The 14,484-nt window shown below is 41.0% G+C and overlaps 1 pseudogene; it reads right to left on the bottom strand.

Annotated features, from left to right (window-relative positions):
* Window positions 1-13,877, bottom strand: part of LOC147655457 (chloride channel protein B-like) — a 76,389-nt pseudogene extending 62,512 nt beyond the window's left edge.
* Between the last annotated feature and the right edge of the window lie 607 nt (window positions 13,878-14,484).

Raw genomic sequence — 14,484 nt, forward strand, 5'->3', positions numbered from 1 at the left:
CCCCCCTACCTCCATTTTAGCTAGGAAAAAGATATACTGAGATATTTGCTTTTGAGTAAAATATGCACATTACACTGTATGTGTGTGGCAGTAAAGTCAAGAGAGTATTCCACAGGCTGGAAATGAAAGGTGGCATAGCATACTCTTTGTTTTTGTTGTAATATAAACCCCAAGCTTTGACCAGTCATCAAGAAAAATAAAATGGTACCTACAGAGCAAGTTTCACCTTTAGAATTAATCCTATGGCCTATGTAAAAATAAAGTGAAGTTTCCTGAAAATCTCATGCTCCAGAGTACAATAAAATCCCCTGGTAACATTATGCTAGGTAGAATGAAGCTAAAAAAACCAAATAATTTCTTGAGAAACATAACCCACATGCTTTCAACTCAGTTTATTCACTGTAAACTGTGTTTCGTTTATGCCACAAAATATACAAGAAACAAAATTTCCCCTGAGCCTCATGTTCAGTGAAATGAAAATGCTTCTGCTTATCTGTATCACATTAAGAGTCAAAAACTTATTGAACCCTGCCAGAAGTTATGTTGTTAATAATTTTAACTAACTTTTCCCTCTAGTAATGCTAAGAGAAGATAGGAGGAGACAGGATCCACTTCTCTTTTCAGAAAACATCCTCAACTGAGTGTTAAAAGAGCAAAGCTTATTGTAAAATAGTATCAGAAGTGAATCCACTTTCCCCTTGGCATGCAGCTGTTCATTACATGATACTTTGGTTTCAGCAGTGAATCTGGCTTCAGAAGGCTTGACCTCTTCCCTGCCCATGTGGCCTCACCTTTCTGCCACAGATTTTCATCTTCTTGGTGTGTAACTGCAGCTGTTTGGGAACCTGCACTGTGGGTTGCTCCACAAAAAGGATTTGGGTGGAAACCCAATGTCTTCTCCTCTTTCCCCTGCTAAACTTGTGATAATGCAAATGTGTCAGGGAGCATGCATGCAAGAAACATTGTCCATTTTCCCATGTAGGTATAGCTACATGTGGAAAATGCCATGATCTTTAGTTTCTGTGTTGCTAGAGGGATACAAGCCAGAAGACATTCAGAGATCAATGAAAGTGATTTGGCAATTGCTTTAGGAAAAATTTACCTATAGTAAAAAGAAGCAGAAAGTGGATTGGGATTCAGGATACCAGGAGTTTATTTCTAGCTCACCAATTGATCTCCAAGTCAAATACAAAGAAGGGTATTCCTTCCAGAAGGCTGGAAGAAATTAAGATCCTGAGACTTGCACATCACTTTTGAATCATTATCATGAGCAATAAGAATGAATGAAAGACATGAAAATAAAAGCAGCTACTTTTAGGTGGACATAAGGTAAATGGTTGTTCCATGCTGGAAGGAATAAAGCAAAGGCAGCTGAGGCTGAAGGTCACCTCCATTTTGCAACTAGGAACAAACAGTGATTGCATCCTTTCAAATGTTTATTCTGTAAGCACCAAGGAACAGGGACACAGTACAGCAATGCCTGCAACAACAACAGAGTGCTTGAGCCAACTACAGAAGGGGAGGACAGTCTATTTAAGAGCTTCTCTGCTTTTTCCTTTACTGGAAGGAAAGTACTTTTTACTTACCTTCTATTCAGCACCAGCACAGAAAACTATCTTATCAATAGCTAATAAGCAAAGAGTAGATGTTTTGTCTGTTCACTGTAATTTAGAACAAAACACTCTGTGTTGTATTTAAGTGATTTCCAGATGTAAAGTGTGAAGGCTTCCATAACCCACTGATCTGACAACTGTCTGTATCCCAGCTTTCCCCCTTCTCAGTCTCCTCTTCTCCAATACTCCCCCAGCAAAAGCACTGAAAGAGACAAACCTAAATCCTTGCATCTACTTCCTCCCACACCCACACTGTACCTACCCATAACAGAACTCTTTTCTCTGCTTCAAAAAATCAAAAATGACCCCCATAAACAAACCCACAGAGAAAAGAGAATAGTAAATGCATGGTGAAAGTGGCCACAAAACATCAGCAGCAGGTTTGCCAGGCCATCTTGATGTCCCACTTCTTCTAAGAAGAGCAAGAGTCTGCTGATGACAGCACAAAACACCAAAGCTATGCCTGCTCATGTACCAGTTGTAATGAAATTGTGCCTGCAGCAGGTGGAAGAGACAAAACATGGGTAAAAACACAAAACAAAAAAAAAAAGGGTAAAAAAAGATAAACAAAAACCACCACAATTTCCTCACACAGCCTGCTGGTATATTTTGGGGTTATTACAGTGCCTTGCATCTCCAGGATGTGAGTTCAGACATGTTTGCCTTGACAAAACCCTCAGCCCTACAGCACCATTTGGGTACCACAGGTCTCATGTGACAGTGATGCTGCTGAACTAGCACCAAACAGCCCAAAACCAGGCAGATGTGCCACTTCCCATCCTGGAATAGTGCCCTCCCAGGACTGAGACACTGCAGTGAAAAAATGGTAAGACAGCTTGGGATTCACTAGAGGATAAGAGTACAGTCCTGGAGCCTGAAGGCTCAACATGCTGCCTCAGTCTGTAAATGCCTGAGAAGCCCACATGGAATATATATGCTTTGTCTCCCTCCCCATAAAGGTGGAGCCCACATATGCCCCAAGGAGCATCTCCATTGCTGTAAGCAGCACTAGGAACTCAAATAGCAGAGATCTGCACTGTGAGCCAGTTCCAGTAAAGGGAGGGGAAAAAAAAACAGGAGGAAAAATAGGGGAGGAAAATAATTATAGTATTATAAAAAAAGCATTAATGGAAAGTATTCCTTATAAATTTATATTTTCCCACACATGACATAATTTTCTTTTCAAAACACCCATTTTGTTCTATTCTGCATCAGACAAATGTTACATTTTTAAAGGAGGCCACAGTGTGCAAAACAGAGAGAGGGATTTAAAAGAAGGAAATAAAATTATGCTTGAATTCTGTCTTAGAAAAATAGACTCAAGTCCAGCCTTTGCAGGGGCTACTGGAGTGATGCTGATACATCTAATGAACTAATCAATACTGCTCAAAAGCTTATAAAACTTGCATCCTCTGGATGTGCTACTTGACACCTTTGGGGTAATTTGTAGACATGCTGAGCGTTCGGTACCAGCTGAAGTCAATGAGTGTAAAAAACACTTGAGTATTTGAAATAGTAACAAATGGCAAATTCTCAGGAAAAAAAAAAATGGGAGTCATGTCTTAATGTCATCTGGAAGCCCTTTTAACTTCTCTGTAGTGTTCACAAGTTTTATCAGTACAAAGACAGGTAAGAGTGAAGATAATGGAGAGAAAGTAAGGGAAAAAATTAAAGAGGTCACGTCAAAGCCCTTAGCAAAGCTCACAAAGCTACAAAGTCACACAGGTAACTTCATGTCTGATTTCCCAACTGACAAATGTTAAGACACTTTTGTGCATGGATTTTTACTTACATGTGGTACTTTCCCAGTGACATTGTTTCCAGGAGAAGGGAACTCAAGAGGTACAGCATGTCTCAGCAGTAGCTGGGCAGGCTTTCCTTGGTCATCCCCAACTTCTTGCTCCAGCCACCTGTACATGCTATGTGTCCCACCAGTGGTATCAACAATGAAACTGGACCTTCCCAACACATCCAGTAGAGCTCTCTGCTGGTGGAATGCCTAAAGTGTCTTCAACAGCCTAATGCTTGCTGAGTTACTGCTCTGCTTGTGACTATACCTGGAGTGGGTACCTCTCTTGAGCCTGTTCAGCACCAGAAGGCACCAGGAGAGACGGAGTTTGTCAGCCTGGTCTTTGTAAAGAAGTGAAGTCTCACTTAGGCTGGCATTTGTCTCTGCTACTCACCAACAGCCCTCTCTGTGAAGGAGACTTCCATACAACCTGCTTCCTCAGGATGGTTCCTAACTGAAAGCTAGTGCTTCCTCCTCATTAACTGGATCCTGCAGAGAAAAACAAACATTTTCTCCACTTTTCTTACCACAATTGCTGATTTCTCCCATGAGTAACATTTTGTTTAACCAGCACATCTCAGATATATTTAAATGACCAGTCTTAAAATGCTAAAGGTAAATGACATCCCATTATCTTCCCTATGATGCTTTTTGATTTATTTTTAAGCTTCAGATAGTTCACTAGTGACTGCTCATTTGAATTCTATTTTTTGAGGAAATTAACACACAGGATTCTTTTCTTTTATCCTTACTTTAGAAAACCAAACAAGGTTTTATACATTAGCATGACAATAAATATCATCCAGATGTCATAAAGCGGTTGCAATTTCTTTTCCTGGAAACTAATGTGATTAATTTCAGTAGCACTGTTCAAAAGAGAGAGTTTACCAGCATTATCTCACAGAGACACATGAGCAGAGAAGAGCCAGACTAAAAAAGTGTCACAAACAATTTACTTCTTCAAAACTCAAAATATAAAGCAAAGACCCCCTGTGAACATTGGGCAATCTCCATAATCTCTTTTTTCCTGGGACAGCATTATTAATTTAAGGATGAAGTAAATGTGTAAACATCCTGCTTTTTCTCCCTCCTTATATAACCCAGAAAGCAATGAAAAATGTCTTTTGTATTAATGTATTAAACAACTTGTGAACTTTCTTTTAATTAAACAACTTCAAAGTTGTTTAATTAAACAAATTTCTTCTAATGAGAGTGCGTGGCTTTTTCCCCCTTCCAAAGTGACAAACAGCAGGAATGCTGAAAGATTGCTGGTGCAACACCTCTGTTTCCCTTCCAGATGCAATGGGCTCACCAGTGACTCACCAGGCACCCCTGGGGCATTGAGGGCAGGGGTGGGGTGGCCCTCACAGAGCCTCACATCTCTGCCCATCACTTCCTTATCAGCTGATAGATCAGGAGGTGGATGCCAATGGTGTCCATGGCTCAGGCCACAGCCCAGGAGAGAACTAAAGTTATGTTGTATAATTGAGAGCACTCTTTTGATAAATTATTCATAAACCAGTTAAAGGCAGAGGAGGACTTAGCCAGCATGCAGCAGCAAAGCCAGATTGGTTTCAACAGATTTAAACATGGAAAATGCTGAACATGTCTTTTAAATATGCAAAGTCCCATTGACATAAAGGAGGAAGCTACTAAAGACTATCAGGTTCTTGACTCAGAGATTTAAATGTCTCTTTTGCAAAGATGATGGTAGTCTATGAAATGCCTGTGAAGAATTGCATGTTAATGTCTGCCCAAGTGTGGTGACACATCAGACTAGAGCCCATCATTTCAATCATCCATTCCCAGGTTAACAACCACGGCAGCCAGAACAGCCCTATTTCTAACAGAAGACGTGTGATGATTTAAATTATTACAGTGTGTTCCCAGGCAGCACTTCAAATTACATTTAAATGGGGAAAAAAAAATCCAAACCCTTAGTGGAATGAAAAATCTATTCATTGTATAATCTTGGAAGACTTCTCTACAAGACTTAAATTAGGAGCCTTAATAAATCTCTCAGAGGCTTTTAGCAACTTACGTTGTGTTTATGTTTAATAAAAATGGTGGAGGGTTCCAACTAAATTAAATTAAACTAGCTCTTAATTCCTGTGTTTTGAAAAGGCATCACACTGATACTGTGATGACTTTATTCATGGAAATATGATTCAACTCTTTGGCTCACAAATCACTGTTACCAACCCAGTACGAAGGAAAAAAAGAAATCCCAGCTGTAGCCTCTGAGCTCCTGGAGACAAATGTCTGAAAGCAAAGAAAACAAAAGAAACCAAAAGGGAGAGCTAACCCTTGGGATCATTGTCTAGAAGGTTTGTGGCCACCTCTGACTAACCATGCACTCCTTTTTTGAACATCTGAGTCATCCCCTAGGGTGCTGCACCTCTGTGCAAGTAAATGAATAAGTATAAACCCAGAGAGCAATAGAAAATGTGAATGTTTGGTGTGGAGGAACACGTTTGGTCAGGGTGGTGAAGAGGGGAGAACAAACCTCAAGAATGAATACTTTCCAACCCCAAAATGGATCAGAAATAAAACAACAAAACAGCCAACAAATACAACAAACAATCTATATCCTTTTAGCAGAGACCAATTTTATCATCTCTGCTCAAAATACACTTCCAGATAGATAATGAAGTGCAGCAGGATTCTCCTCTGACTGATGAATAAATGAAATTATGTCACTTTCCAAAACAAACAAAAAAACCCAAAATCTGGCCCGCAGTTACCAAGTTTGATTGTATTGCAACACAGTAAATTTTAAGATCCTCTCTGATCTACACAGGAGGACCAGGCAAGCCTCCTCTATCCCCCTCACAGGGCCAAGGACATCAGCAGGGTGATGGGGATTCTCTTCCTTTGTATGCAAGAAGATGGCATAAAAATATTATCCTTCAGAAAGATTATAAATTCTACTTGTCCCCACCTAGAAATATAGTGTAGCACTACTGCATGAAAAACAAGCAGCTCCAACCCAACTTGCAATCTCCACCTGGTTCCTTGAGGCTGCCCTCAGCAGGCACTGGTGGCTGCTGTGTTCCCAGCTGGGAACACAGACCCCATCAGCCTGCACTTCGCACAGGGCCCTTCTGCAGGTGGCTTTAAAATTACTGTCCCTGTTGTGTGAAGCCACTTGACACTAGCTTTTTTTATACACAGACTTTGCACAGGTAAAAGCACTTACACGAGATGTAAAGCTGTGTGGCAGGTGGCTTTTCAGAAACAACACTAACTGCAGTTATCCAGGTAACTGAGCATCACTCAGGGAATCAAACCAGGGAACCAAGCCAGTGTTTAAAACACACAGCAAACAATTATTTTCCTTCACTGCATGGCATGAATAGCTGTGCTAATGAAAAAGGGATGGGGAAGAGCACAGGTGGAAAGAGCAAATTGTGCAAGGTATTTTTTAAGCCAGTGCTACTAAGACAGATGTTGCAAAGCCATACCCTCATCCTGGTAGTTTTAACATTGAGAATTGCTATTTCTCACCCCAAATGGATCATGGGACCTTCTGGCTCACAGCCAGCTACAACCAGCATGCATGACAGAAATGTCCCTAAAAATGTCTTGATGTTAAAATGATATTGAATAGAAGTGCCATTCAAACTACCCAATGATTTTTGGCAAGGCAGATGGAGAAGCTGCTGGCAAAAGAACTACAAAGGGAAAAAAAACCAGAAACTGTCAACAATTATTAGAAGTTGATGTGTTAGATGTGTCTATAGACAACTTTTCAGTGTGACCCTCACCCTGCTCTGTGCACAAACAAACTTTCCCAGAACTAGCAGACAACACAGATGCCCATATAGCTTCTGGCAATGTACAAAAACTGAAGCTCCTGACAGTGTTGCTATACACATACTGGGGCTAATGAGAGAGGAAAATGACTGACAAGGGCCCCTGTCCCAAATCCCAGCCTCCATCCTGATGCCTAAAGCCCATCAGCCTCTGGTCTTTGCACAGGCTGTCTGTGGGGCAAGGTGTACATGTGAACCTCTGTGATTTGTCCAGTCTTTAGAAACAGTCTTTAAGCTTTTAGAGCTTAAACCTGCTCGGTTATCGTATGCATAAATGCAAACTCCCTTTTCCTACTGTTGGTGGATTACGGGGTAAGTCTAGTAAAATATTCACTTTTTCTCTCACCTATGCTGTTAATCACCTGTCTATAATTAAATTGAGCACAGCAGGACAGTAAATGACACCTTTGGTGCCTCATAAAGTACTAACCTGGGCCACGTGCAATACCCACATAGCACAGCTAAATGATCAATCTAAAACCAACAGGAACTTTTATATGGATGGTCTTTGGCTTAGACCCCTTCCAAACACTGAGTTTTCATGAGTTATACCAGCTGCCATTTGTATTTATTTTATAAACACCACATGCTAAGTGTAAATTGCATCACCACCACCACTGATTTCACCCCAGACACTTTTATACAAGTTATGGGTGGTGGAATCTAGGTTTAGGCTAAAGGCCAAGAAAGACTCTCCAATGGGGTTGTATAATTGAGGCTACTTTTTTTTTTTTTTTTTTTTCTTTTAATAAAATAGTGAAACAACAAGTATATGGAAGAGTAAGATATGTGGTTTATCGCCGTGTTACTGACTTGTTGCATAGGACATCTAACACTTGCCAGCATAGAACCCAGAGAGAGAACCACCAGCCCAGACAGAAGCTCATAACCAGATCATCAGCACCCACAGACCAGGTCCTGTTTTTCAGTCATCTTTTGTACTCCAAATTTCTGCAGGCAGAAGATACATGATAGGAAAAAACCAAAACAAGCAATGCAGGCTCTTCAGAAGGAAGGGAGTGAATAAGGGTAAGGTGAATGATGACTTTCAGAGTCAATTCATGGGGTTTTTTTCCAGGACTTCCTGCCCATCTCTAAAAACACTAGAAAGGAAACTCTGAACCTTCAGGTCAGAAGGAGGGTTCAAATACCATAAGAATAAGCACAAAAACACTCTCTGGTGTCTTCAGGCATTTTACTTGAATGGAGCCTTCAAAGTCTTAGATCAGTAATTACCTTAATGAATTTGCAGCTATTATTAGTAGACAGAACATAAGTGAGCAAGCTGTTTCCTGCTTTTATTTTAACCAGAAGGACATCTCTCACACTGAACATTCTCACATTCAAAATACATCTTTTGGTCACCCTAGGTTATTTGGTTTGTTTGCTTGTTTGCTTATGTTCGGGCTGACCACAGGCGTGCTGTCTCCAGACTTCCTCAACTCCCACACACTTTGTTGCCTTCCACAGAGCTCAGCTGTGACATGTTGTGGGTGCAGGTCAAGCACATCCCTGGCACTGCTGGGAAGGCTGTAACTCTGTGACCTCAGAAACCCATCAAGTGTTCTGTTAGCGCATTGTGCAGCACGGACAAACAGCAAAGCAAAGTGCACAAAAAAAGCTTTGCTCATCTGCAGCCAAAGGAGATATTCAGATGGGAAAATCTTCCAGGCCAGGAATTGCATGTTTGTACTGATGTCAGAGCTTACCTCCTGCCCTTCTGTATTAATAATACAATAGGACAGATTATACAACATAACAGGACCAAGAATGTAACAGTTGTTGTGATGACCTGGAGTCAAAGTGTGGTTTCTTTCTATGTATTATTTACTTATACTTTAGTGTGTATATATGTATGCTTGTATATACATACAAATGCATATATACACATTTGCATGTGTATTTATCCACTGTTTATATATTTTATAAACATACACGTAGTTTGTATATATAAAAAAAAGGGAAATAATATTCCAAGAGGATTATATATGCTTTCCTCATGGAAAACCTAAACTTGTTCATTCTTCTAATATTTCCTCTGATATATCCAGCTTCCATCTGTTCTGCAGAATAACTTTTCCCTTGCATTTCTGTGAAGTGATTGAGATCTATCCTTCAGTACCTGGCAGTATTATTCCATTATTTGAGTTCACAAAATACTGGAGGACACATCCATGTCTCCACTGCACTGGAGAGCCAGAACTGGGCCCAGTACTCCAGATGTGGCCTCACCAAATGCTGAAGAGAGGGAAATTATCACTTCCCTCAGCCTGCTGATAACAGTCTGAATGCAGCCCAGGAGGCTATTGGCTTCAGTTGTGGTCTATCAAGCACTGCTCCCTTTTGTTTTAAATTTTGTCTGCAAGTTTGCTGAGGGTGCACCAAAATATTATCCTATGATCTAGATCATTAATGAAAATATCCAACAGTATTTGACCCCAGGACTGACCCCTGGGGTATACCCTTGAGGACCAGTCTCTGGCTGGACTTTGTGTCACTGATCATAATGCTTCGAGCCCAGCAGTTTTGCCAGGTGAATCCATCTCACTGCCCAAACATCCAATCCATACACCATTAGTTTGTCTATGAGACTATTATGGGAGACAGTGATGAAAGCCTAGCTAAAGCTGAAATAAAGAACAGCCACTGTTCCAGTCATGTCATCATAGAAAGTTGTTGTCCAGTGTAAATCCATGATTTTGCTTGATTTGCTCATTGGAATGGATGGTTCCTCATCATGGATGAGTGAGTGGTCCTCTTGTACCCCGGTTCTCTCCAGGACGATCTCCTCTGGGATTCTTCCACGCAAATCCCTGAACAGACCAAAGTGCTCTCTTGAAGTCCAGTCCTTCACCTTTTCCCCCTCATCTCAGGATCCCATACACCCCAATCTCATGATTACTGCTGCCCTCAACCCTCACATCCCGGATCAACCTTTCCTTCTCTGCAAGTACAAAGTCCAGCAGAGTATGTCCCCTCATTTGCTTCTTGATCACCTTATCAGGAAATTGCTATCAATGCACCCCAGAAACCTTGTGGATTGCTTGTACCCTGATGCCTTGTCCTTCCAGCATGTATTGAGTTGTTTGGCTAGACTCCCACAAGGATCTGGGCCAGTGATCACAAGACCTCTTCCAAATATCTGAAGACAGCTTTGTCTAATTCCTCACAGTTTACAGCAGACATCCACAACACCACCCCACGTGTTGGTGTGCCCTCTAACACAGATCTGCAAGCTCTCAGATGACTCTCATTTCTCCCAAAACAGAGCTCCAACCTTTCCCACTTGTAACTATGGTGTGGCCTTCCCAAAGAGCCTCTATCCAGCCCCTGCAGTGCTACAATCCAATAGCAGTGTCAGCTATCCCACCACATCTGTGCAGACAAGGAGTTCATCTGCCTTGCTCCAGCCTCAGTGAGAGATTCCCAGCCCCAAATCTGCAGAGCTTCACCCTCCTCAGCTGTTTGCTCTGGGCTATGGCCCTTGCTGAGTCAGGAAGCCAGGGGTAATTTCTCCACCGAGTGCTGGGACCACTTCTGGCAACTCCTTGCCACTGCTGCTGAGCACTAAAGCACTGCCAGCACAGACCTGGCCTCCTCCTGCACAAAGTGTGCTGGCTGCATGCCATGACTGATGCTTGTACAGGCTCCCCCCAGCACCAGCTGTCAGGATTCCTGACCCTGCCTGGTCAGGATTCAGCTGGAAAAAAAGGTCAAAATCCCCTTCTCACAAGAAACTCTTCAATATTTATACCATCTACTACAGATATCACAAGCCAAGTGAAAATTTTACCATCTGCTTCCTTCTACAGATGAGGAAAAGCAAGCAGTCGGGGTCAGAGATGCCTTAACACTTACATTGGTTTTACCCATTCAGTGATTTTTACCACCACCATTCCAGTTATCACAGAGCTAATGATAGCCATCAAGGACAAATTAATAATTCTACAATAATCTATTACTGAAAATATAGTTGACCCAGACATAGAGTGAAATAATATGTCTGATACCAGGTCCACACTCACTAAGTACCTTAATGAAAGTTAATCCCTTCCCTTGGATATCACCCAGACCTAAAGCACCACATGCCTCTGGCATACAAGGTGGAAGGCCACAGCATTTTAAAGACTGCTTTCATCAATCCCATAACAAGAACAAAATCAGATATTTTACTGTACTCTAGGCCAAGTTGTAGCAAAGGACACCAGCGTGTGTGTACACAAAGGACCACAAAGGGATCTGATCTCCACACTCACCTCCACAGGCAGCACCTTCAGGCAGTTAAAACTTGACACTGTGCATTTTCTAATAAACTAACACAGAAAATGTCACTCTGACTTCCTCTTGCTCATCTGCAGGTAATTTTCCACCAGGTTCCATTTCAGTTTGATGAGAGACATAATTATCTGCTGAATCAAAAACCCAGCAACCTCACTGCTGTTCCAATTAGCCCCATCAGCAGCCATCGATCCTGATCTTTTCTAGAAACAGGAAGACACAGTTAGTTCTCAGAGCACAACACAGGATTATTTGCCATGCTGTCTCTCACAAAGACACAAATTCCATTTTTAGAGCATTTTGATTATTACCTGTGACTGCCTGAGCGACAGGCTGATGTTGCCAATATCTCTTTTAAAAGTTACAGTTAACAAAGATTTTCCTTCAGGTGAAAGCCACTTTCATTTGGGTAAGGAATACAGTTGGATTTTTTGGTTTTGGATTAGGGTTTTTTTTAATACAGAAGTCTGGTCTCTGATGTTGAATGCTTGATGTCATATCAAAATCAATTATATGAGCCAGTAATGAAACATTTGGTAGAGCACTCTGAACACATTTCAAAGTAATCCCTGTTTCCTTCGACTGCAATAATGCACTGAGCACATATCATGTAAATGTGCACTTTTACTTCCAGTTTCTGTCTTTCCTAAACTTACACCTCTCTAATAACTGTGCACCAGTAATAATGACAGATATATTTTGATATCACCTAGGACTAGAGCAGGCCTAGTGAGATTCAAACACCATGGTTCCTACAGATTATGCCGAGAGAAAAAAAAAATTAATTACTTTTAATAGTAATTTTAAAAATTAATTCTAATTTTAAAACTAATTATAATTAATTTCAAGAAGTCTCAGTAAAAGAACATTTTCCCAAACCACTGAAAAGTCTCTTCCTTTTAAGGTGTATACATTGAGAGGTTAATAATTTCATTCTTTTTTGTATATTCAGTAAATTGTGAAGAGCAAAGACATAAGCACTTACAAAATATGCTTTTAATCCCTTGGCCCACTTCTACATTCAAAACATTTTCCTGTATACAGAAACAATAAAAAACATTTTTTTAATTCCTTCTGCCACCAGGCATCTCCCTGGAGTGTCCAAATTACACATAGCTTTAGAGGTAACTTAACACTATTTAAGGTAAGTTTACCTGTATGTTTTCTCTTGCAGCCACTTCTCACAAAAGAAATTTTTTTGTGTGAAGGCAAATAATCCAGACTTTCATGGGCTAGCAGGCATTCTCTCTACCAAAGCTACTACAGCTCAGATGCTTTATCCAAGGCAGTTTGCAAGTTGGCAGCTTGGAGAGGGGAAAAAGACCCAATGCATGTCAAATGTTTACTGTAAATCAAAATCAGCAACATTCTGTGTGTTTTCCACCTCCAAGACATGACTTTGGTAATCAAAGAAAGAGTACAAATGGATTTCTGCTGCTTTCCACCAACTGGAATTTGGACCAATTTGGCAGGGTCTCATCTTGAATAATCGTAGAATCACAGGATGGTTTGGGTTGGAAGGGACCTTAAAGATCATCTAGTGCCAACCCCTCTGCCTTGGACAGGGACACCTTCCACTAGACCAGGTTGCTCAGACACTAGACCATCCAACCTGACCTTGAGCACTTCCACAGATGGGGCACCTATAACTTATCTAGGCAACCTGTTCCAGTGCCTTACCACCCTCACAGTGAAAAATTTCTTCCTGATATCCAGTCTAAACCTATCCTCTGGCAATTTGAAGCCATTCTGCCTTGTCCTGTCACTATATGCCCTTGTAAACAGTCTGTTCTTCTTGTAGGCTCCCTTCAGGTACTGGCAACTGGGTCATCCCAAAGCCTTCTCTTTCCCAGGCAATGAAGAAATACAAATAGTTCGTGGCAGTGAATTAGTGAGTACTAAAGGGCAAGAGAGAAGAAAAGTTCTTTACACAAGTCACATGCAAATTACCCAAAATAAAGTCTTTTGGACCTATGGTTTTGCAACACTGAAAGTTTCCTTGTAGCCCACTACTCACACTTCTCAAACATAACAACGCACAGCCAAGAAGGAAATACTGCCCAAGGCAGTGCATCCGTGTCAGGATATAGCAATGGCCTAAGTCAAATTTCTTACACCATGACTGGGGATTTTTGCCAGCTCAATCAGGCATTTCATTCTAGACACTTCAAAAGTACTATGCAAATTGCAGACCTGGCAACAACCAATCTGACAAAAATGAGAATGAGTTGAAGGGAATTGATCTAGGTGGAAATCAAAGACTGCAGAAAATAATTGCTGCCAGAAGCTGTGTGAATAGCTCTGAGCAACAGTAAATACATTAGAAAAGTTACCTTCCTTCAGATATGGGGAAATAAATCTATCTGCCACCAATACCTCCATAGTGAAGTTATCTGACAACAAATACACATTGTGTGATCAATTTAATCCCTCCAGTCAAAGGTGAATTAAGGAATAGCAGGTGTGTCTGACTGATTATGTACACTAATAATATAAAAAGTGGTAAGCACTTCATAAACAGAAGTTCAGACCTTAGTTTTGTGTTTAAGTACAAAAATGAGATTAGACTGCTAACTTCTGCTTGCACAAAAACTGTGTTTAACTACTCCTATTCTAAGTTTAAAATGGCACAGAAGAAAGCAGAAGCAAAGCAAGAAAAGCAAGCACCTAAGCAGAGCTCCTGGCTGGGATCCCATCACCATTTCATTCAGGTATGCCAGACTGGCTACCCCAAGGGCTGCATTTAGCCCATTTATTTCTGGAACATGGGAATTTGTATGATGCTATTTTCCAGTTCTGTAAGACCAAATGGTATATGTGAATAGATCTGGATATTATAAAGATTGCAGCACAAACCAAAATAAAAAAATCCACTGAACAATACAGATGGGGAATGGGAGAGGAACACTGAAGCTAAAGCTACACTTCTAGGGGAAACAGATGATGCAAAGTCACACTGCTCACAGATGACACAGATATTCCTCATTCC

Source organism: Cyanistes caeruleus, chromosome 1 (genome assembly GCF_971803275.1).
Source record: "Cyanistes caeruleus chromosome 1, bCyaCae1.hap1.1, whole genome shotgun sequence".
Classification (NCBI taxonomy): domain Eukaryota; kingdom Metazoa; phylum Chordata; class Aves; order Passeriformes; family Paridae; genus Cyanistes; species Cyanistes caeruleus.